The sequence below is a fragment of the Staurois parvus genome, unplaced genomic scaffold (assembly GCF_062004578.1).
Source record: "Staurois parvus isolate SC_StPar_1 unplaced genomic scaffold, SC_StPar_1.0 ptg001055l, whole genome shotgun sequence".
In the NCBI taxonomy this organism is placed as follows: Eukaryota; Metazoa; Chordata; class Amphibia; order Anura; family Ranidae; genus Staurois; species Staurois parvus.
Window position 1 is genome coordinate 339,936 of NW_028318851.1, and position 25,064 is coordinate 364,999.

Sequence of the window (25,064 nt, forward strand, 5' to 3'; positions counted from 1 at the left end):
TCCGCTGACTCTGCTAATACTCCAGGGCTGGGAGTACCGCTGACTCCGCTAATACTTCAGAGCTGGGAGTACCGCTGACTCTGCTAATACTCCAGGGCTGGGAGTACCGCTGACTCTGCTAATACTCTAGGGCTGGGAGTACTGCTGACACCGCGAATACTCCAGGGCTGGGAGTACCACTTACACTGCTAATACTCCCGGGCTGGGAGTACCGCTGACTCTGCTAATTCTCCAGGGCTGGGAGTACCACTGACTCTGCTAATTCTCCAGGGCTGGGAGTACCGCTGACTCTGCTAATACTCCAGGGCTGGGAGTACCGCTGACTCTGCTAATACTCCAGGGCTGGGAGTACCGCTGACTCTGCTAATACTCCAGGGCTGGGAGTACCGCTGACACTCGGCTAATACTCCAGGGCTGGGAGTAACGCTGACTCTGCTAATACTCCAGGGCTGGGAGTACCGCTGACACTCACACATACAATAGAAGAAGTTCATCAGCCATCTCTAACAATCCCGAAAGCTGCTGCAGTTACAAAGACTTCCTATTGCCTGGTGGGCGGGGTCTGCGCTCCCACAATGCCTCCTGACTGCTCCATTGATTTGCATACTTTGACTATTCCTTTGAAATGCTCAATTTTCTTTGTATAAAATGTAATATTTAAGCCGAATACATTCTTGCTGAACAGGAAGATACATCAAAGGACTATTTAGGAAGGTGTAGATACATTTTTTACATTTTCAATAATTGTTTTTTTACTCCCCTCCTCTCCTTAATGTGACACTTTCATTTCTTAGAGGGGTTATATACCGTTCAGAGCCTCCAGTGGTTCGTCCTCGCTTCGGCAGGACATATACTAAAATTGGAACGATACAGAGAAGATTAGCATGGCCCCTGCGCAAGGATGACACGCAAATTCGTGAAGCGTTCCATATTTTCTTGCACCTTATGGTGGAATACTGAAGCTTTTGCACTCGTATTGTGTACTATTGCCATGGCTATACCAAAAAATACAATTTAGCACAAGTCACATGGCAAGGTAGATTGTCAGAGTTCTACGTTTTCGCGGAGCTCTTGTATACGGCCAGTCTTGGGACAAGCTGCACTGGGGGCGAAGATGGGGGTGCCAAACTTCAGCCCTCCCCCACAGCTCCTTAATTCAGCAAAACAAAAAAAAAAGCGAAGGGAATGCGGAAAAATGACAAGGACACCTTAAGATGCGTCCAAGTGCATGCGTTTTTATGCGCATTTGTGCACAGCGCATTTCGAGCAGCCCTTTAATTGCGATGGGCTGCGCTACGCACACATGAAACATGCACAAAGAGGTTTTTAAAATTGCACCGCAGCAAAGGGCACGGTAAGCATTCTCAGCTGTCGTGAACGCACACACGTTTGCCAGATGTGTGGGGTGCCTTTAGGAACCAATGGCATCCACACGCGTCTGCAGAAGGTAGCTCATTTTCGCACGGTGCGGAAAAAAGACACAATTTCGAGCATTCTTGATCCACACCGGGTATGAACTGTCCTTCAGTGTTTAAAGAGGAACTTCACTCCTCCGGACATTTTTTTCTTGTCTGCTGGGTTGTCCTCACATAAACAGCAAAATTCTGTGCCTTTTGGTGTCATCCTTTGCACACCACGTCCCGCGCCGCCATCCTCTCTTCTTACATCATCGGGGGCCTCCAGTCTTTTCCTGGTTTTTGCAGATGGCCCCCTGATGACACCCTGCAGCGCATGCGCAGTGTGGTGTAGATGGCCCAATGCATGCGCAGTGTGGTGTAGATTTACATTTGGATTTGTAGATCTGGTATGACGCATGTGCAATGTGGTGTAGATGTACCAGCAGGGGCGGACTGACAACTCATGAGGCCCCTGAACAATAAGGGATTATGGGGCCCTGTGTCTTTGCCCAAACTCACAAAAGGCTCCAGGGCAGGCAGTACCGCTGACTCAGCTAATACTCCAGGGCTGGGAGTACCGCTGACTCTGCTAATACTCCAGGGCTGGGAGTACCGCTGACTCTGCTAATACTCCAGGGCTGGGAGTACCGCTGACTCTGCTAATACTCCAGGGCTGGGAGTACCGCTGACATTGTTAATACTCCAGGGCTGGGAGTACCGCTGACTCTGCTAATACTCCAGGGCTGGGAGTACCGCTGACTCTGCTAATACTCCAGGGCTGGGAGTACCGCTGACTCTGCTAATACTCCAGGGCTGGGAGTACCGCTGACTCTGCTAATACTCCAGGGCTGGGAGTACCGCTGACTCTGCTAATACTCCAGGGCTGGGAGTACCGCTGACTCTGCTAATAGTCCAGGGCTGGGAGTACCGCTGACTCTGCTAATACTCCAGGGCTGGGAGTACTGCTGACACTGTTAATACTCCAGGGCTGGGAGTACCGCTGACACTGCTAATACTCCAGGGCTGAGTGTACCACTGACTCTACTAATACTCCAGGGCTGGGAGTACCGCTGACAATGTTAATACTCCAAGGCTGGGAGTACCGCTAAATCTGCTAATACTCCAAGGCTGGGAGTACCGCTGATACTGTGCTAATACTCCAGGGCTGGGAGTACCACTGACACTCTGCTAATACTTCAGGGCTGGGAGTTCCGCTTACTCTGCTAATACTTCAGGGCTGAGAGTACCGCTGACACTCGGCTAATACTCCAGGGCTGGGAGTACCGCTGATACTGTGCTAATAGTCCAGGGCTGGGAGTACCGCTGACACTCGGTTAATACTCCAGGGCTGGGAGTACCGCTGATACTGTGCTAATAGTCCAGGGCTGGGAGTACCGCTGACTCTGCTAATACTCCAGGGCTGGGAGTACTGCTGACACTCTGCTAATACTCCAGGGCTGGGAGTACTGCTGACACTCTGCTAATACTCCAGGGCTGGGAGTACCGCTGACTCCGCTAATACTCCATGGCTGGGAGTACCGCTGATACTGCTAATATTCCAGGGCTTGGAGTACCGCTGATACTGCTAATACTCCATGGTCGGGAGTACCACTTACACTGCTAATACTCCAGGGCTGGGAGTACCGCTGACTCTGCTAATACTCCAGGGCTGGGAGTACCGCTGACTCAGCTAATACTCCAGGGCTGGGAGTACCGCTGACTCTGCTAATACTCCAGGGCTGGGAGTACCGCTGACTCTGCTAATACTCCAGGGCTGGGAGTACCGCTGACTCAGCTAATACTCCAGGGCTGGGAGTACCGCTGACTCTGCTAATACTCCAGGGCTGGGAGTACCGCTGACATTGTTAATACTCCAGGGCTGGGAGTACCGCTGACTCTGCTAATACTCCAGGGCTGGGAGTACCGCTGACTCTGCTAATACTCCAGGGCTGGGAGTACCGCTGACTCTGCTAATACTCCAGGGCTGGGAGTACCGCTGACTCTGCTAATACTCCAGGGCTGGGAGTACCGCTGACTCTGCTAATAGTCCAGGGCTGGGAGTACCGCTGACTCTGCTAATACTCCAGGGCTGGGAGTACTGCTGACACTGTTAATACTCCAGGGCTGGGAGTACCGCTGACACTGCTAATACTCCAGGGCTGAGAGTACCACTGACTCTACTAATACTCCAGGGCTGGGAGTACCGCTGACAATGTTAATACTCCAAGGCTGGGAGTACCGCTAAATCTGCTAATACTCCAAGGCTGGGAGTACCGCTGATACTGTGCTAATACTCCAGGGCTGGGAGTACCACTGACACTCTGCTAATACTTCAGGGCTGGGAGTACCGCTGACACTGATAATACTTCAGGGCTGGGAGTTCCGCTTACTCTGCTAATACTTCAGGGCTGAGAGTACCGCTGACACTCGGCTAATACTCCAGGGCTGGGAGTACCGCTGATACTGTGCTAATAGTCCAGGGCTGGGAGTACCGCTGACACTCGGTTAATACTCCAGGGCTGGGAGTACCGCTGATACTGTGCTAATAGTCCAGGGCTGGGAGTACCGCTGACTCTGCTAATACTCCAGGGCTGGGAGTACCGCTGACACGGCTAATACTCCAGGGCTGGGAGTACTGCTTACTCTGCTAATACTCCAGGGCTGGGAGTACTGCTGACACTCTGCTAATACTCCAGGGCTGGGAGTACTGCTGACACTCTGCTAATACTCCAGGGCTGGGAGTACCGCTGACTCTGCTAATACTCCATGGCTGGGAGTACCGCTGATACTGCTAATATTCCAGGGCTTGGAGTACCGCTGATACTGCTAATACTCCATGGTCGGGAGTACCACTTACACTGCTAATACTCCAGGGCTGGGAGTACCGCTTACACTGCTAATACTCCAGGGCTGGGAGTGCCGCTGACTCTGCTAATACTCCAGGGCTGGGAGTACCGCTGACTCTGCTAATACTCTAGGGCTGGGAGTACTGCTGACTCTGCTAATACTCCAGGGCTGGGAGTACCGCTGACTCTGATAATACTCTAGGGCTGGGAGTACTGCTGACTCTGCTAATACTCCAGAGCTGGGAGTACCACTGACTCTGCTGATATTCCAGGGCTGGGAGTACCGCTGACTCTGCTAATACTCAAGGGCTGGGAGTACCGCTGACACTCTGCTAATACTCCAGGGCTGGGAGTACCGCTGACATTCTGCTAATACTCCAGGGCTGGGAGTACCGCTGATACTGCTAATACTTCAGGGCTGGGAGTACCGCTGACACTCTCCTAATACTGCAGGGCTGGGAGTACCGCTGACACTCGGCTAATACTCCAGGGCTGGGAGTACCGCTGACACTGCTAATTCTCCAGGGCTGGGAGTACCGCTGACACTCGGCTAATACTCCAGGGCTGGGAGTACCGCTGACACTCACACATACAATAGAAGAAGTTCATCAGCCATCTCTAAAAATCCCGAAAGCTGCTGCAGTTACAAAGACTTCCTATTGCCTGGTGGGTGGGGTCTGCGCTCCCACAATGCCTCCTGACTGCTCCATTGATTTGCATACTTTGACTATTCCTTTGAAATGCTCAATTTTCTTTGTATAAAATGTAATATTTAAGCCGAATACATTCTTGCTGAACAGGAAGATACATCAAAGGACTATTTAGGAAGGTGTAGATACATTTTTTACATTTTCAATAATTGTTTTTTACTCCCCTCCTCTCCTTAATGTGACACTTTCATTTCTTAGAGGGGTTATATACCGTTCAGTGCCTCCAGTGGTTCGTCCTTGCTTCGGCAGGACATATACTAAAATTGGAACGATACAGAGAAGATTAGCATGGCCCCTGCGCAAGGATGACACGCAAATTCGTGAAGCGTTCCATATTTTCTTGCACCTTATGGTGGAATACTGAAGCTTTTGCACTCGTATTGTGTACTATTGCCATGGCTATACCAAAAAATACAATTTAGCACAAGTCACATGGCAAGGTAGATTGTCAGAGTTCTACGTTTTCGCGGAGCTCTTGTATACGGCCAGTCTTGGGACAAGCTGCACTGGGGGTGAAGATGGGGGTGCTAAACTGCACCCCTCCCCCACAGCTCCTTAATTCAACAAAACAAAAAAAAAAGCGAAGGGAATGCGGAAAAATGACAAGGACACCTTAAGATGCGTCCAAGTGCATGCGTTTTTATGCGCATTTGTGCACAGCGCATTTCGAGCAGCCCTTTAATTGCGATGGGCTGCGCTACGCACACATGAAACATGCACAAAGAGGTTTTTAAAATTGCACCGCAGCAAAGGGCACGGTAAGCATTCTCAGCTGTCGTGAACGCACACACGTTTGCCAGATGTGTGGGGTGCCTTTAGGAACCAATGGCATCCACACGCGTTTGCAGAAGGTAGCACATTTTCGCACGGTGCGGAAAAAAGACACAATTTCGAGCATTCTTGATCCACACCGGGTATGAACTGTCCTTCAGTGTTTAAAGAGGAACTTCACTCCTCCGGACATTTTTTTCTTGTCTGCTGGGTTGTCCTCACATAAACAGCAAAATTCTGTGCCTTTTGGTGTCATCCTTTGCACACCACGTCCCGCGCCGCCATCCTCTCTTCTTACATCATTGGGGGCCTCCAGTCTTTTCCTGGTTTTTGCAGATGGCCCCCTGATGACACCCTGCAGCGCATGCGCAGTGTGGTGTAGATGGCCCAATGCATGCGCAGTGTGGTGTAGATTTACATTTGGATTTGTAGATCTGGTATGACGCATGTGTAATGTGGTGTAGATGTACCAGCAGGGGCGGACTGACAACTCATGAGGCCCCTGAACAATAAGGGATTATGGGGCCCTGTGTCTTTGCCCAAACTCACAAAAGGCTCCAGGGCTGGCAGTACCGCTGACTCAGCTAATACTCCAGGGCTGGGAGTACCGCTGACTCTGCTAATACTCCAGGGCTGCGAGTACCGCTGACTCTGCTAATACTCCAGGGCTGCGAGTACCGCTGACTCTGCTAATACTCCAGGGCTGCGAGTACCGCTGACTCTGCTAATACTCCAGGGCTGCGAGTACCGCTGACTCTGCTAATACTCCAGGGCTGGGAGTACCGCTGACTCTGCTAATACTCTAGGGCTGGGAGTACCGCTGACTCTGCTAATACTCCAGAGCTGCGAGTACCGCTGACTCTGCTAATACTCTAGGGCTGGGAGTACCGCTGACACTGTTAATACTCCAGGGCTGGGAGTACCGCTGACTCTGCTAATACTCCAGGGCTGGGAGTACCGCTGACACTCTGCTAATACTCCAGGGCTGGGAGTACCGCTGACTCTGCTAATACTCCAGGGCTGGGAGTACCGCTGACTCTGCTAATACTCCAGGGCTGGGAGTACCGCTGACTCTGCTAATACTCCAGGGCTGGGAGTACCGCTGACTCTGCTAATACTCCAGGGCTGGGAGTACCGCTGACTCTGCTAATACTCCAGGGCTGGGAGTACCGCTGACTCTGCTAATACTCCAGGGCTGGGAGTACAGCTGACTCTGCTAATACTCCAGGGCTGGGAGTACCGCTGACTCTGCTAATACTCCAGGGCTGGGAGTACCGCTGACTCTGCTAATAGTCCAAGGCTGGGAGTACCGCTGACACTGTTAATACTCCAGGGCTGGGAGTACCGCTGACACTGTTAATACTCCAGGGCTGGGAGTACCGCTGACACTGCTAATACTCCAGGGCTGAGAGTACCACTGACTCTACTAATACTCCAGGGCTGGGAGTACCGCTAAATCTGCTAATACTCCAAGGCTGGGAGTACCGCTGATACTGTGCTAATACTCCAGGGCTGGGAGTACCACTGACACTCTGCTAATACTTCAGGGCTGGGAGTACCGCTGACTCTGCTAATACTCCAGGTCTGGGAGTACCGCTGACTCTGCTAATACTCCAGGGCTGGGAGTACCGCTGATACTGTGCTAATAGTCCAGGGCTGGGAGTACCGCTGACACTCGGCTAATACTCCAGGGCTGGGAGTACCGCTGATACTGTGCTAATAGTCCAGGGCTGGGAGTACCGCTGACTCTGCTAATACTCCAGGGCTGGGAGTACCGCTGACACGGCTAATACTCCAGGGCTGGGAGTACCGCTGACACTGCTAATACTTCAAGGCTGGGAGTACCGCTGACTCTGCTAATACTCCAGGGCTGGGAGTACTGCTGACACTCTGCTAATACTCCAGGGCTGGGAGTACTGCTGACACTCTGCTAATACTCCAGGGCTGGGAGTACCGCTGACTCTGCTAATACTCCAGGGCTGGGAGTACCGCTGACTCTGCTAATACTCCAGGGCTGGGAGTACCGCTGACTCCGCTAATACTCCATGGCTGGGAGTACCGCTGATACTGCTAATATTCCAGGGCTTGGAGTACCGCTGATACTGCTAATACTCCATGGTCGGGAGTACCACTTACACTGCTAATACTCCAGGGCTGGGAGTACCGCTTACACTGCTAATACTCCAGGGCTGGGAGTGCCGCTGACACTCTGCTAATAGTCCAGGGCTGGGAGTACCGCTGACTCTGCTAATACTCCAGGGCTGGGAGTACCGCTGACTCTGCTAATACTCCAGGGCTGGGAGTTCCGCTGACTCTGCTAATACTCCAGGGCTGGGAGTACCGCTGACTCTGCTAATACTCCAGGGCTGGGAGTACCGCTGACTCTGATAATACTCTGGGGCTGGGAGTACCGCTGACTCTGCTGATATTCCAGGGCTGGGAGTACCGCTGACTCTGCTAATACTCCAGGGCTGGGAGTATCGCTGACATTCTGCTAATACTCCATGGCTGGGAGTACCGCTGACACTCTGCTAATACTCCAGGGCTGGGAGTACCGCTGACATTCTGCTAATACTCCAGGGCTGGGAGTACCGCTGACACTCGGCTAATACTCCAGGGCTGGGAGTACCGCTGACACTCGGCTAATACTCCAGGGCTGGGAGTACCGCTGACACTCACACATACAATAGAAGAAGTTCATCAGCCATCTCTAACAATCCCGAAAGCTGCTGCAGTTTCAAAGACTTCCTTTTGCCTGGTGGGCGGGGTCTGCGCTCCCACAATGCCTCCTGACTGCTCCATTGATTTGCATACTTTGACTATTCCTTTGAAATGCTCAATATTCTTTGTATAAAATGTAATATTTAAGCCGAATACATTCTTGCTGAACAGGAAGATACATCAAAGGACTATTTAGGAAGGTGTAGATACATTTTTTACATTTTCAATAATTTTTTCTTACTCCCCTCCTCTCCTTAATGTGACACTTTCATTTCTTAGAGGGGTTATATACCGTTCAGAGCCTCCAGTGGTTCGTCCTCGCTTCGGCAGGACATATACTAAAATTGGAACGATACAGAGAAGATTAGCATGGCCCCTGCGCAAGGATGACACGCAAATTCGTGAAGCGTTCCATATTTTCTTGCACCTTATGGTGGAATACTGAAGCTTTTGCACTCGTATTGTGTACTATTGCCATGGCTATACCAAAAAATACAATTTAGCACAAGTCACATGGCAAGGTAGATTGTCAGAGTTCTACGTTTTCGCGGAGCTCTTGTATACGGCCAGTCTTGGGACAAGCTGCACTGGGGGCGAAGATGGGGGTGCCAAACTGCAGCCCTCCCCCACAGCTCCTTAATTCAGCAAAACAAAAAAAAAAGCGAAGGGAATGCGGAAAAATGACAAGGACACCTTAAGATGCGTCTAAGTGCATGCGTTTTTATGCGCATTTGTGCACAGCGCATTTCGAGCAGCCCTTTAATTGCGATGGGCTGCGCTACGCACACATGAAACATGCACAAAGAGGTTTTTAAAATTGCACCGCAGCAAAGGGCACGGTAAGCATTCTCAGCTGTCGTGAACGCACACACGTTTGCCAGATGTGTGGGGTGCCTTTAGGAACCAATGGCATCCACACGCGTTTGCAGAAGGTAGCACATTTTCGCACGGTGCGGAAAAAAGACACAATTTCGAGCATTCTTGATCCACACCGGGTGTGAACTGTCCTTCAGTGTTTAAAGAGGAACTTCACTCCTCCGGACATTTTTTTCTTGTCTGCTGGGTTGTCCTCACATAAACAGCAAAATTCTGCGCCTTTTGGTGTCATCCTTTGCACACCACGTCCCGCGCCGCCATCCTCTCTTCTTACATCATCGGGGGCCTCCTGTCTTTTCCTGGTTTTTGCAGATGGCCCCCTGATGACACCGTGCAGCGCATGCGCAGTGTGGTGTAGATGGCCCAATGCATGCGCAGTGTGGTGTAGATTTACATTTGGATTTGTAGATCTGGTATGACGCATGTGCAATGTGGTGTAGATGTACCAGCAGGGGCGGACTGACAACTCATGAGGCCCCTGAACAATAAGGGATTATGGGGCCCTGTGTCTTTGCCCAAACTCACAAAAGGCTCCAGGGCTGGCAGTACCGCTGACTCTGCTAATACTCCAAGGCTGGGAGTACCACTGACACTGTTAATACTCCAGGGCTGGGAGTACCGCTGACTCTGCTAATACTCCAGGGCTGGGAGTATTGCTAACACTGCTAATACTCCAGGGCTGGGAGTACCGCTGACAATGTTAATACTCCAGGGCTGGGAGTACCACTGACACTCTGCTAATACTCCAGGGTTAGGAGTACCGCTGACATTGCTAATACTCCAGGGCTGGGAGTACCGCTGACATTGCTAATACTCCAGGGCTGGGAGTACCGCTGACACTGCCAATACTCCAGGGTTAGGAGTACCGCTGACACTGCCAATACTCCAGGGCTAGGAGTACCGCTGACTTTGCTAATACTCCAGGGTAAGCAGTACGGCTGACACTGCTAATACTCCAGGGCTGGGAGTACCGCTGATACTGTGCTAATACTCCAGGGCTGGGAGTACCGCTGACACTCTGCTAATACTCCAGGGCTGGGAGTACCGCTGATACTCGGCTAATACTCCAGGGCAGGGAGTACCGCTGACACTCTGCTAATACTCCAGGGCTGGGAGTACCGCTGACACTCTGCTAATACTCCAGGGCTGGGAGTGCCGCTGACTCTGCTAATACTTCAGGGCTGAGAGTACCGCTGACACTCGGCTAATACTCCAGGGCTGGGAGTACCGCTGATACTGTGCTAATAGTCCAGGGCTGGGAGTACCGCTGACACGGCTAATACTCCAGGGCTGGGAGTACCGATGACACTGCTAATACTTCAAGGCTGGGAGTACCGCTGACTCTGCTAATACTCCAGGGCTGGGAGTATGCTGACTCTGCTAATACTCCAGGGCTGGGAGTATGCTGACACTGCTAATACTCCAGGGCTGGGAGTACCGCTGACTCTGCTAATACTCCAGGGCTGGGAGTACCGCTTACACTGCTAATACTCCAGGGCTGGGAGTACCACTGACACTCTGCTAATACTCCAGGGCTGGGAGTACCACTGACACTCTGCTAATACTCCAGGGCTGGGAGTGCCGCTGACTCTGCTAATACTTCAGGGCTGAGAGTACCGCTGACACTCGGCTAATACTCCAGGGCTGGGAGTACCGCTGATTCTGTGCTAATAGTCCAGGGCTGGGAGTACCGCTGACTCCGCTAATACTCCATGGCTGGGAGTATGCTGACACTGCTAATACTCCAGGGCTGGGAGTACCGCTGATACTGCTAATACTCCAGGGCTGGGAGTACCGCTGACTCTGCTAATACTCCAGGGCTGGAAGTACAGCTGACACTGCTAATACTCCAGGGCTGGGAGTACCGCTGACACTCTACTAATACTCCAGTGCTGGGAGTACCGCTGACTCTGCTAATACTCCAGGGCTGGGAGTACCGCTAAATCTGCTAATACTTCAAGGCTGGGAGTAGCGCTGACAATGCTAATACTTCAGGGCTGGGAGTACCGCTTACTCTGCTAATACTCCAGGGCTGGGAGTACCGCTGACACTCGGCTAATACTCCAGGGCTGGGAGTACCGCTGACACTCGGCTAATACTCCAGGGCTGGGAGTACCGCTGACACTCGGCTAATACTTCAGGGCTGGGAGTACCGCTGACATTCTGCTAATACTCCAGGGCTGGGAGTACCGCTGACAATCTGCTAATACTCCAGGGCTGGGAGTACCGCTGACACTGCTAATACTCCAGGGCTGGGAGTACCGCTGACATTCTGCTAATACTCCAGGGCTGGGAGTACCGCTGACATTCTGCTAATACTCCAGGGCTGGGAGTACCGCTGACACTGCTAATACTCCAGGGCTGGGAGTACCGCTGACATTCTGCTAATACTCCCGGGCTGGGAGTACCGCTGACATTCTGCTAATACTGCAGGGCTGGGAGTACCGCTGACTCTGCTAATACTCCAGGGCTGGGAGTACCGCTGACTCTGCTAATACTCCAGGGCTGGGAGTACCGCTGACTCTGCTAATACTCCAGGGCTGGGAGTACCGCTGACACTGCTAATACTCCAGGGCTGGGAGTACCGCTGACACTCGGCTAATACTCCAGGGCTGGGAGTACCGCTGACACTCACACATACAATAGAAGAAGTTCATCAGCCATCTCTAACAATCCCGAAAGCTGCTGCAGTTACAAAGACTTCCTATTGCCTGGTGGGCGGGGTCTGCGCTCCCACAATGCCTCCTGACTGCTCCATTGATTTGCATACTTTGACTATTCCTTTGAAATGCTCAATATTCTTTTTATAAAATGTAATATTTAAGCCGAATACATTCTTGCTGAACAGGAAGATACATCAAAGGACTATTTAGGAAGGTGTAGATACATTTTTTACATTTTGAATATTTTTTTTCTTTTACTCCCCTCCTCTCCTTAATGTGACACTTTCATTTCTTAGAGGGGTTATATACCGTTCAGAGCCTCCAGTGGTTCGTCCTCGCTTCGGCAGGACATATACTAAAATTGGAACGATACAGAGAAGATTAGCATGGCCCCTGCGCAAGGATGACACGCAAATTCGTGAAGCGTTCCATATTTTCTTGCACCTTATGGTGGAATACTGAAGCTTTTGCACTCGTATTGTGTACTATTGCCATGGCTATACCAAAAAATACTATTTAGCACAAGTCACATGGCAAGGTAGATTGTCAGAGTTCTACGTTTTCGCGGAGCTCTTGTATACGGCCAGTCTTGGGACAAGCTGCACTGGGAGCGAAGATGGGGGTGCCAAACTGCACCCCTCCCCCACAGCTCTTTAATTCGGTGAAACAAAAAAAAAGCAATGGGAAGGGAATGCGGAAAAATGACAAGGAATCCTTCACACCTTAAGATGCGTCCAAGTGCATGCGTTTTTATGTGCATTTGTGCGCAGCGCATTTCGAGCAGCCCTTTAATTGCGATGGGCTGCGCTACGCACGCATGAAACATGCACAAAGAGGTTTTTAAAATTGCACCGCAGCAAAGGGCACGGTAAGCATTCTCAGCTGTCGTGAACGCACACACGTTTGCCAGATGTGTGGGGTGCCTTTAGGAACCAATGGCATCCACACGCATTTGCAGAAGGTAGCACATTTTCGCACGGTGTGGAAAAAGACACAATTTCGAGCATTCTTGATCCACATCGGGTGTGAACTGTCCTTCAGTGTTTAAAGAGGAACTTCACTCCTCCGGACATTTTTTTCTTGTCTGCTGGGTTGTCCTCACATAAACAGCAAAATTCTGTGCCTTTTGGTGTCATCCTTTGCACACCACGTCCCGCGCTGCCGTCCTCTCTTCTTACATCATCGGGGGCCTCCTGTCTTTTCCTGATTTTTGCAGATGGCCCCCTGATGACACCCTGCAGCGCATGCGCAGTGTGGTGTAGATGGCCCAGTGCATGCGCAGTGTGGTGTAGATGGCCCAGTGCATATGTAGTATGGTGCAGATTGCCCAGTGCATGCGCAGTGTGATGTAGATGGCTTTGCGCATGCACAGTGTGGTGTAGATTTACATTTGGATTTGTAGATGTGGTGTGACGCATGTGCAATGTGGTTTAGATGGACCAGCAGGGGCGGACTGACAACCAATGGGGCCCCCGGGCAATAGGGGATCATGGGGCCCCTGTGTCCTTGCCCAAACTCAAAAAAGGCTATGAAAAAGGTACCAGGGGCATCTCATGGGGCCCCCTACTGACCCCAGGCCCTCAGGCAGTGCCCGAGTTTCCAAATGGTCAGTCCACCCCTTTGAACCAGTGCATGTGCAGTAGGTTGTAGATGGCCTACGGCATGCGCAGTGTAGATGACTTTGCACATGCACATTGTGATGTAGATGGCCCAGTGCATGTGTAGTATGGTGCAGATTGCCCAGTGCATGCGCAGTGTGAAGTAGATGGCTTTGCACATGCACAATGTGGTTTAGATTTGGATTTGTAGATGTGGTATGACGCATGCGCAATGTGGTGTAAATGAACCAGTGCATGTGCAGTGTGATATAGAAGGTCTTGCGAATGCATGGTGGTCCCCCATCAGAGGTCCCCCATCATATCAGAAGTTCATCCATCACATGAGAGGATCCTCCATCACATCAGAGGATCCTCCATCACATCAGAGGACCACCATCACATCAGAGGACCACCATCACATCAGAGGTTCCTCCATCACATCAGAAGTTCCTCCATCACATCAGAAGTTCCTCCATCACATCAGAGGACCCCCATCATATCAGAAGTTCCTTCATCACATCAGAGGACCCCCATCACATCAGAGCTTCCTCCATCACATTAGTGGACCCCCATCACATCAGAAGTTCCTCCATCACATCAGAGGTTTCTCCATCACATCAGAGATTCCTCCATCACATCAGAGATTCCTCCATCACATCAGAGGTTTCTCCATCACATCAGAGATTCCTCCATCACATCAGAGGACCACCATCACATCAGAGGACCACCATCACATCAGAGGTTCCTCCATCACATCAGAGGTCCCCCGTCACATTCGCAGGGGTGTCAAACTGGTGGCCCTCCAGCTGATGCCAAACCTCAAGTCCCATCATGCCTCTGCCTTTGGGAGTCATGCTTGTAACTGTCAATCTTGCAATGTCTCATGGGACTTGTAGTTTGGCAACAGCTGGAGGGCCGCCAGTTTGACACCTGTGCAAGGTTCCTCCATCACATCAGAGGTCTTCCATCACATTAGAGGTCCCTCTTCACATCAGCTTCTCCTTCACATAAGATGTCCTCCATCACATCAGAAGAACACTTTTACATCAGAGGTCCCCCCATCACATCAGAGGACTTCCATCACATTAGAGGTCCCTCCATCACATCAGAGGTTCCTCCATCACATCAGAGGTCCCTCCATCACATCAGAGGTCCCTCCATCACATCAGAGGTTCCTCCATCACATCAGTGGTCCCTCTATCACATCAGAGGTTCATCCATCACATCAGAGGTTAATCCATCACATCAGAGGTTAATCCATCACATCAGAGGTCAATCCATCACATCAGAGGTCAATCCATCACATCAGAGGTCAATCCATCACATCAGAGGTCAATCCATCACATCAGAGGTCCCTCCATCACATCAGAGGTCCCTCCATCACATCAGAGGTCCCTCCATCACATCAGAGGTCCCTCCATCACATCAGAGGTCCCTCCATCACATCAGAGGTCCCTCCATCACATCAGAGGTTCCTCCATCACATCAGAGGTTCCTGTCAAGGTCCTACCTTTTCCCTGAGGTTATGTTACTCCATGTGCTGGCGTCCATCTTGGATTCTGCTGTGCATGATGGGAATCCTTTTATGCCTTCAGGTCTCTGTGGTCCATCCCCCAGAGGGGTGTGGCTGATGACATATAAGCCTGTGGCCCGCACATGCTCTTTGCACTTGTGTCTTGTGTCTTGGTGTTGCTATTACTCTGTTCTGACTCTCGTGACTCTCCTGGTATCTGATTCGGCTTGTGACTTGACTATTCTTTGTATTCTCCCTTGATCTGACCCTCTGTTGCTGAACCCGGCTGTCCTGTACTGTTTTGTCCTGTTGGTGTTGACCCGGCTTGTCTGACTACTCTTTTGTCTCTTCCACCAGCTACACGCCATTGGCGGCGGCCATTACCGCAGCTGAGGTGTCTCGGGGGCCGCGACCTGGTTCCTGGCTGCGTCAAGTCCATCCCCACCATCGGGGGCCCTGGTGAAGGGCAGCCTGGGACTTAGACTCCGCGCCCTGAGGGACTTCGGTCTGTGGGTAGTGGTTGTCGTCAGCCAGTGCGTTACATTGTTAGGCCTGCCTGTCCGTTCCTCGGCTCCTGCCCTGACATTACACAGGTGCCATGAACCCTGACGGTGCAGGCACACCTTCGCTCCCAATGCTAGTCGCCAGACTCGATCAACAGGATCACCTGTTGGATCAATTCGCTCAGGCGTTGCAAACTCTGCTTGCACGCACTGCACACCTTGATCCTGGTGCTATTAGGCCGGTAGTCACTCCGGTGGTCTCTCCCGCAGCTTCTCTGCCTATTGCGTCCACCACCTCGACGGCTGCATCAGTGGCGCCCAGAGGTATGACTGGTTCAGCCCCTCTTCCACAGCGCTTTGGGGGTGAGCCTAGTCAGTGTCGTGGGTTCCTCAACCAGGTGGGTATTTATTTTGAATTAATACCCCACGCCTTTCCGTCTGAGAGGTCAAAGGTGGGGTTCCTAATTTCCCTACTCTCAGACAAGGCCTTGGCCTGGGCAAATCCCTTATGGGAGAGGAACGACCCGGTGATTCAAGATTTTTCCGGTTTTGTCGATGCCTTCCGTAGGGTATTCGACGTACCGGCTTGCTCCGCCTCGGCTGCCAAGCTGCTCATGACCATGCATCAGGGTTCACGGACCGTGGCCGAGTACGCTATAGAGTTTCGTACCCTGGCGGCAGAGGTCGGTTGGAACAATGAGGCTCTGGTGGCTGCGTTTTCCCATGGTCTTTCTGACACATTGAAGGACGAGATTGCAGCTAAGGAACTGCCTGTGGTGTTGGAGGAGCTCATCTCTTTCCTGATCCTGATTGATACCAGGCTCAGGGAGAGGCCTTCACTCAGGGAACGCCTGCGGAGGCCTTCCAATCGACTGGCACCTGCGTTTTCTGTCCCACCCGTTCCTCCCTCTCCTCCCACGCCTCCTGGGGATAGCTTGTCTGGTGGGGAACCCATGCAGCTGGGGTTTGCTCGCCTTTCCGAGGGGGAGCGGGCCGCTCGGCGTCGGGAGGGTCGCTGCCTGTACTGTGGCCTCGGTGGGCACTTTCGGCGGTCTTGTCCGGTCCGTCCGGGAAACGCTCGCACCTGAGATCTTGTCGGGGACAGATCTTGGGTGGAGTTTCCTCGTCCCTGGCGTTCCGCAAGGATAAGCCACTGATCACCGTGGTCCTTTCTTGGACGGAGGGCTCGGTGACGGCCCAGGCGTTGGTAGACTCTGGGGCCGGTGGGTTGTTCTTGGACAGCTCGTTTGCTGCACAGCACTCCATTCCCCTGCAGGCTCACGCTACCCCATTGGTTCTCGAAGCCATAGATGGCAGGCCCCTGCAGCCGCCGCAGGTTACCCACGAGACTCTGCCGATAGAGGTAGCCATTGGGGCTGTTCACAGGGAGTTGGCCTGTTTTCAGGTGATTTCTTCCCCACACTATTCGGTGGTTTTGGGGTATCCCTGGCTCCAGAGGCACAATCCAACCTTCAATTGGCAAACAGCCGAGATTCTCTCATGGTCTCCACAGTGTGGGGCCGGGTGCATCCGGGGGCCGGTTAAGGTATTGTGTGCCTCCTCGGACTCTGCGTTGCCCACCGACTATGGGGAGTACCGGGACGTGTTTGATAAGGTACGCGCTGGTACCTTACCGCCGCATCGTCCTTACGACTGCGCCATATCCTTGCAACCCGGGGCCACTCCTCCGCGTGGCAGGGTGTACCCTCTCTCGGTTGCGGAGAATAAGGCCATGGAGAAGTACGTTGTGGATGTGCTTTCCCGGGGGCACATTCGTAAGTCTACTTCTCCAGCAGGAGCAGGTTTTTTTTTCGTAAAGAAGAAAGGTGGGGAATTGAGGCCCTGCATCGATTATAGGGGTCTCAATCGGATTACCATTAAAAATGCATATCTGATTCCTTTGATTTCTGAGTTGTTCGACCGCCTTAAGGGAGCAACAGTCTTTACCAAACTCGACCTTAGGGCGGCGTACAACCTCGTACGGATCAGACAGGGGGATGAGTGGAAGACCGCGTTTAACACCAGAACCGGGCACTACGAATACCTGGTGATGCCGTTCGGATTGTGTAATGCGCCCGCGGTTTTTCAGGAATTCATAAACGATGTCCTTCGTGATTTGTTGCAGCAGTGCGTAGTGGTTTACCTGGATGACATCTTGGTTTACTCTACCTCCATGGAGTCTCATGTCCAGGATGTCAAGCAGGTGCTGCAACGATTGCGTGAGAACGGACTCTTTTGTAAACTCGAGAAGTGCGAGTTCCATCGATCCCAAGTTGCCTTTTTGGGCTACATAATTTCCGCGGAGGGATTTTCCATGGACCCTCAGAAGGTTGCTGCGGTTCTGCAGTGGCCTCGTCCCAATGGTCTTCGGCCCATTCAGCGCTTTCTGGGTTTTGCCAACTACTATCGGAAGTTCATCAGGAACATCTCCACATTGGCAAAGCCTCTCTCTGACCTAACCAGGAAGGGGAGTAACCCTCACGAGTGGCCATCCGAGGCCATCATAGCTTTCGAGGCTCTGAAAGCCGCCTTTGCTTCGGCTCCGATTCTTTCACATCCCAATCCTGGGTTGCCCTTCGTCCTCGAGGTTGATGCTTCCGAGACGGGAGTAGGGGCTCTCCTGTCTCAGCGTCGGTCGCCCGATGGACCCCTACTTCCCTGCGGGTTCTACTCCAGGAAGCTTTCCTCTGCAGAGTGCAACTACCAGACTGGAGATCGGGAGTTGTTGGTCATCATCCTGGCTCTCAAGGAGTGGAGGCACCTGCTCGAGGGTTCCGCGGTTCCAGTCCTCATTCTTACCGATCACAAGAACCTGACTTATCTTTCGGAGGCCAAGAGATTGACACCCCGCCAGGCCAGATGGGCTCTGTTCTTGTCACGCTTCAACTATGTGGTTTCATATTTGCCTGGTTCCAAGAATGTCAGGGCTGATGCGTTATCACGGCAATACTCTGAGTTGTCCAGGGAAGACTCTGAGCCAATCTCAGTTATTCCTCCAGATCAGATCCTGGCTGCCATTCGCACCAGTCTGACCTCTCCTCTTGGGGAGCAGATTTTGGTGGCTCAAACTGATGCTCCTCCCGGGAGGGTAGATGTTTCGTACCCGAGGGATTGCGCACCCGCCTGCTGCGTACCTACCATAACGCCAAAATTGCCGGGCATCCGGGGAAGAACCAGCTGTGTTGGGTCGTCTCTCGCTTATTCTGGTGGCCAACCCTCCGTGCCGACATTGCCTCTTATGTAGCGGCATGTTCAATCTGTGCCCAGAATAAGTCTCCACGGCATCTCCCTTTGGGTGTTCTGCAACCCATTCCCAATGGGGAGCGTCCTTGGTAACATCTAGGTATGGACTTTATTGTAGACCTCCCGGTGTCTCGGGGTCATACGGTCATCCTCATGATCGTCGATCGGTTTTCCAAGATGTGCCATTGCATTCCACTCAGGAAATTACCCACAGCGCAAGAACTGGCCACGGTCTTTTCCAGGGAGATTTTTCGCCTGCATGGGTTGCCTAAGGTGATTGTCTCGGACTGCGGGAGTCAGTTCATGTCCAGATTCTGGCGCGCCTTCTGCTCCCAGTTGGGTATTAGTCTCTCCTTTTCTTCAGCCTACCACCCGCAGTCCAATGGGGCTGCGGAGCGGTCCAATCAGGCCTTAGAACAATTCCTTCGGTGTTATATTTCAGACCATCAGGACGATTGGGCCGATCTCCTGCCTTGGGCAGAGTTTGCCAGGAACTCGGCGGTCAACTCCTCCTCCGGGATGTCTCCTTTCATGGCCAACTATGGGTTCCAACCCGCGGTATTACCTGAGAGGTTCTCACCACAGGACATTCCGGCTGTGGAGAACCATCTTGCTGCCCTGCGTTCTTCATGGGGGCAGATCCAGAGGGCCTTGAGGGACTCAGCTCAGCGCCAGAAGTTCCAGGCTGATCGCAGACGGTTGCCCGCTCCTTCATACCAGGTCGGCGATCGTGTGTGGCTGTCTACTCGCAACCTCAATCTTCGGGTGCCCACACCCAAACTAGCTCCCCATTTTGTCGGTCCTTTCCGCATTCTCCGCAAAGTGAATCCGGTGGCCTATGCCCTTGCCCTTCCGTCTGGGATGCGGATCTCCAATATCTTTCATGTTTCCCTGTTGAAACCTCTGATCTGCAATCGCTTCACTACCTCTCTGCCTCGGCCCCGTCCTGTCCGGGTTGACGGTCATGAGGAGTATGAGGTGAGCCGGATCCTGGACTCTCGATTGGTGCGAGGTCGATTACAGTTCCTGGTTCATTGGCGCGGTTATGGTCCCGAGGAGCGTTCCTGGGTTCCTTCCGCGGATGTCCATGCCCCTGCCCTCCTCCACGCTTTTCATACCCGCTTTCCTCAGAAACCTTTTGTTGAGCCGCGGAGGGGGAGGGGCCCTTGAGGAGGAGGTACTGTCAAGGTCCTACCTTTTCCCTGAGGTTATGTTACTCCATGTGCTGGCGTCCATCTTGGATTCTGCTGTGCATGATGGGAATCCTTTTATGCCTTCAGGTCTCTGTGGTCCATCCCCCAGAGGGGTGTGGCTGATGACATATAAGCCTGTGGCCCGCACATGCTCTTTGCACTTGTGTCTTGTGTCTTTGTGTTGCTATTACTCTGTTCTGACTCTCGTGACTCTCCTGGTATCTGATTCGGCTTGTGACTTGACTATTCTTTGTATTCTCCCTTGATCTGACCCTCTGTTGCTGAACCCGGCTCGTGACCTGTGATTCTCGTCTGCTGTCCTGTACTGTTTTGTCCTGTTGGCGTTGACCCGGCTTGTCTGACTACTCTTTTGTCTCTTCCACCAGCTACACGCCATTGGCGGCGGCCATTACCGCAGCTGAGGTGTCTCGGGGGCCGCGACCTGGTTCCTGGCTGCGTCAAGTCCATCCCCACCATCAGGGGCCCTGGTGAAGGGCAGCCTGGGACTTAGACTCCGCGCCCTGAGGGACTTCGGTCTGTGGGTAGTGGTTGTCGTCAGCCAGTGCGTTACATTGTTAGGCCTGCCTGTCCGTTCCTCGACCCCTGCCCTGACAGTTCCTCCATCACATCAGAGGTTCATTCATCACATCAGAGGTTCCTCCATCACATCAGAGGTTCCTCCATCACATCAGAGGTTCCTCCATCACATCAGATGTTCCTCCATCACATCAGATGTTCCTCCATCACATCAGAGGTCCCTCCATTGCATCAGGAGCACACTTTCGTATCAGAGGTCCCCCCATGACATCACATCAGAAATCTTCCATCACATCAGAGATACCGCCATCACATTAGAGGTTCCTTCATTACATCAGAGATCCCTCCATCACATCAGAGATCCCTCCATCACATCAGGAGCACACTTTCGTATCAGAGGTCCCCCCATGACATCAGAGGTTCCGCTATTACATCAGAGATCCCTCCATTACATCAGAGGTTCATTCATCACATCAGAGGTCCCTCCATCACATCAGAGGTCCCTCCATCACATCAGAGGTCCCTCCATCACATCAGAGGTCCCTCCATCACATCAGAGGTCCCCCACTATTACATCAGAGGTCCCTCCATCACATCAGGAGCACACTTTCGTATCAGAGGTCCCCCAATGACATCAGAGGTTCCTCCATCACATCAGAGGTTCCTCCATCACATCAGAGGTCCCTCTATCACATCAGAGGTTAATCCATCACATCAGAGGTTCCTCCATCACATCAAAGATTCATCCATCACATCAAAGATTCATCCATCACATCAGAGGTCCCTCCATCACATCAGAGGTCCCTCCATCACATCAGAGGTCCCTCCATCACATCAGAGGTCCCTCCATCACATCAGAGGTCCCTCCATCACATCAGAAGTTCCACCATCACATCAGAGGTCCCTCCATCACATCAGAGGTCCCTCTATCACATCAGAGGTTAATCCATCACATCAGAGGTTCCTCCATCACCTCAAAGATTCATCCATCACATCAAAGATTCATCCATCACATCAGAGGTCCCTCCATCACATCAGAGGTCCCTCCATCACATCAGAGGTCCCTCCATCACATCAGAGGTCCCTCCATCACATCAGAGGTCCCTCCATCACATCAGAGGTCACTCCATCACATCAGAGGTCCCTCCATCACATCAGAGGTCCCTCCATCACATCAGAAGTTCCACCATCACATCAGAGGTCCCTCCATCACATCAGAGGTCCCTCCATCACATCAGAGGTCCCTCCATCACATCAGAGGTTCCTCCATCACATCAGAGGTTCCTCCATCACATCAGAGGTCCCTCCATCACATCAGGAGCACACTTTCATATCAGAGGTCCCCCCATGACATCAGAGGTTCCTTCATTACATCAGAGATCCCTCCATCACATCAGAGGTCCCTCCATCACATCAGGAGCACACTTTCGTATCAGAGGTCCCCCCATCACATCAGAAATCTTCCATCACATCAGAGATATCGCCATCACATCAGAGGTTCCTCCATGACATCAGAGGTCCCTCCATCACATCAGGAGCACACTTTCGTATCAGAGGTCCCCCCATGACATCAGAGGTTCCTCCATCACATCAGAGGTTCATTCATCACATCAGAGGTTCCTCCATCACATCAGAGGTTCATTCATCACATCAGAAGTTCCTCCAGCACATCAGAGGTTCCTTCAGCACATCAGAGGTTCCTTCATCACATCATAGGTCCCTCCATCACATTAGAGGTCCCTCCATCACATCAGAGGTTCATTCATCACATCCTCCATCACATCAGAGGTTCCTCCATCACATTAGAGGTCCCTCCATCACATCAGAGGTTCCTCCATCACATCAGAGGTTCCTCCATCACATCAGAGGTTCCTCCATCACATCAGAGGTTTTCCACTATTACATCAGAGGTCCCTCCATCACATCAGGAGCACACTTTCGTATCAGAGGTCCCCCCATGACATCAGAGGTTCCTCCATTACATCAGAGGTTCATCCATCACATCAGGGGTTCATCCATCACATCAGAGGTCCCTCCATCACATCAGAGGTCCCTCCATCACATCAGAGGTTCCTCCATCACATCAGAGATTCATCCATCACATCAGAGGTCCCTCCATCACATCAGAGGTCCCTCCATCACATCAGAGGTCCCTCCATCACATCAGAGGTCCCTCCATCACATCAGAGGTTCCTCCATCACATCAGGAGCACACTTTTGTATCAGAGGTCCCCCCATGACATCAGAGGTTCCTTCATTACATCAGAGATCCATCCATCACATCAGAGGTCCCTCCATCACATCAGGAGCACACTTTTGTATCAGAGGTCCCCCCATCACATCACATCAGAAATCTTCCATCACATCAGAGATATCGCCATCACATCAGAGGTTCCTCCATGACATCAGAGGTCCCTCCATCACATCAGGAGCACACTTTCGTATCAGAGGTCCCCCCATGACATCAGAGGTTCATTCATCACATCAGAGGTTCATTCATCACATCAGAGGTTTTCCACTATTACATCAGAGGTCCCCCATCACATCAGAGGTTCCTCCATCACATCAGAGGTCCCCCATCACATCAGAGGTTCATCCATCACATCAGAGGTTCCTCCATCACATCAGAATCTCCCATCACATGAGAGGTTTTCCACTTTTACATCAGAGGTGCTTCCCAATATACTAGAAATTCTGAAGGACCCTCTGCACACTGGTATATACCCTTTCAAGCAGATTATGCAATAAATAGGGATATTTAGTTCACACATATTGCAATACATGCTTAAGCTGGCCAACTGCGTCAAAGTAATCCCTCTATGGCCAACTGCGTCAAAGTAATCCCTCTATGGCCAACTGCGTCAAAGTAATCCCTCTATGGCCAACTGCGTCAAAGTAATCCCTCTATGGCCAACTGCGTCAAAGTAATCCCTCTATGGCCAACTGCGTCAAAGTAATCCCTCTATGGCCAACTGCGTCAAAGTAATCCCTCTATGGCCAACTGCGTCAAAGTAATCCCTCTATGGCCAACTGCGTCAAAGTAATCCCTCTATGGCCAGTCCTACTCTGCGCTGCCTACGCAAATGCTACTGTGGACACAATGCTAACATAGGGGAAAAGACACAATGGGGAGAGCTACAAGGTTCAGATCTGGCTACTGACCCAACAATACAACAAACAAGAGATACCTGCGCTCAAATCCCAACATCTAGTGCATGCATTTATCCATCAGGTGCTAAAGGGGTGTAACCACATATTAACCCTAGAGGTGCTTCCCAATACACTGTCCCCTGAAACAACCACCAATTTCTGTTTGAACCTTTTCATTGCCACCGTAGTATGTCATACAGCAGGGGGCAGGTGGGGGGTTTTATACACACTCCTGGCAATGGGTGGAAGGGGTAGAATGAACATGGTCGCAGCGAACACGGTTGTGGTGTTGGCTGGTTATTTTCAGGTGAAGCTTTGGAGGTGTACCCCCTTCTCTAAGGTCCAAGCAGCACCGCTTGAACCGTGAAGAAGGAGGTACACCCGGAAAGCTTGTCCTGAAAATTTGGATGTTAGTGCACATTAAAAAAAAAAGGGATCACGGACAAAACCCAATTATTGGTATGAATACAAATATATATACTCTCATGATAGGGAGGTTGCAGTAATCACTTAAAAAAACATAAAATAAAAGAAAGTTAAAAATATAAATAAAAAAAAATAATGAAAGGAAAAGAATCCTTAATAAAGGATCACAGACAAAACCCAATTATTGGTATGAATACAAATATCTATCCTCTCATGATAGGGAGGTTGCAGTGATCACTTAAAAAAAATAAAAGTAAGTTAAAATTATAAAGAAAAATAATAATAAATAATAATAAAAGAAAAAGAATCTGTAATAACGGATCACGGACAATACCCAATTATTGGTATGAATACAAATATATATACTCTCATGATAGGGAGGTTGCAGTGATCACTTAAAAAAAAAGCAAGTGTTGCAGTAATCACTTAAAAAATAAAAGTAAGTTAAAAATATAAATAAAAATAATAATGAAAGAAATAGAATCTATAATAATCTCAAGAGGGAAAAAAAAAACCACATAGCAGAGGATGGTTTCGATCCATCGACCTCTGGGTTATGGGCCCAGCACGCTTCCGCTGCGCCACTCTGCTACTTACAAGTCTGTAGTGATATTTAGTATCTATGTGATCTCTGTGAAGACTTCTTGCAGCTTGGAGGGGTGTGGTTTGTTTTCCCACAATACCTCTTTGCAGGGCTGTAATTTACATGCGGTGCTGTGCCTCACAAAATGCTTTATGCTGCTTATTTCCCTTACTAAACTCAACTTTTTACTTTACAGACATTAATTCCCAGGAAAAGAGAAGTGAATGGAATTCATTTGCAATATGGAAATGAAAGTATATAATTGAATTTCTCCATAATGTGGTGATGTCCAGGTGTAGAGGGGTTATATACCGTTCAGCGCCTCCAGTGGTTC

General features: G+C 51.1%; 4 non-coding genes across 4 annotated transcripts; all 4 read left to right on the plus strand.

Moving 5' to 3' along the window:
- Positions 1 to 829: 829 nt before the first annotated feature.
- On the plus strand, positions 830 to 936 carry LOC149440742 (U6 spliceosomal RNA). The gene has a single exon (XR_016307515.1). It is a non-coding gene; the product is annotated as a U6 spliceosomal RNA (small nuclear RNA).
- Positions 937 to 5,186: 4,250 nt separating this feature from the next.
- LOC149440743 (U6 spliceosomal RNA) lies at positions 5,187 to 5,293 on the plus strand. The gene has a single exon (XR_016307513.1). It is a non-coding gene; the product is annotated as a U6 spliceosomal RNA (small nuclear RNA).
- A 3,466-nt stretch (positions 5,294 to 8,759) lies between these two features.
- On the plus strand, positions 8,760 to 8,866 carry LOC149440744 (U6 spliceosomal RNA). Its single transcript, XR_016307516.1, has one exon. It is a non-coding gene; the product is annotated as a U6 spliceosomal RNA (small nuclear RNA).
- Positions 8,867 to 12,315: 3,449 nt separating this feature from the next.
- On the plus strand, positions 12,316 to 12,422 carry LOC149440745 (U6 spliceosomal RNA). The gene has a single exon (XR_016307517.1). It is a non-coding gene; the product is annotated as a U6 spliceosomal RNA (small nuclear RNA).
- Positions 12,423 to 25,064: the final 12,642 nt, after the last annotated feature.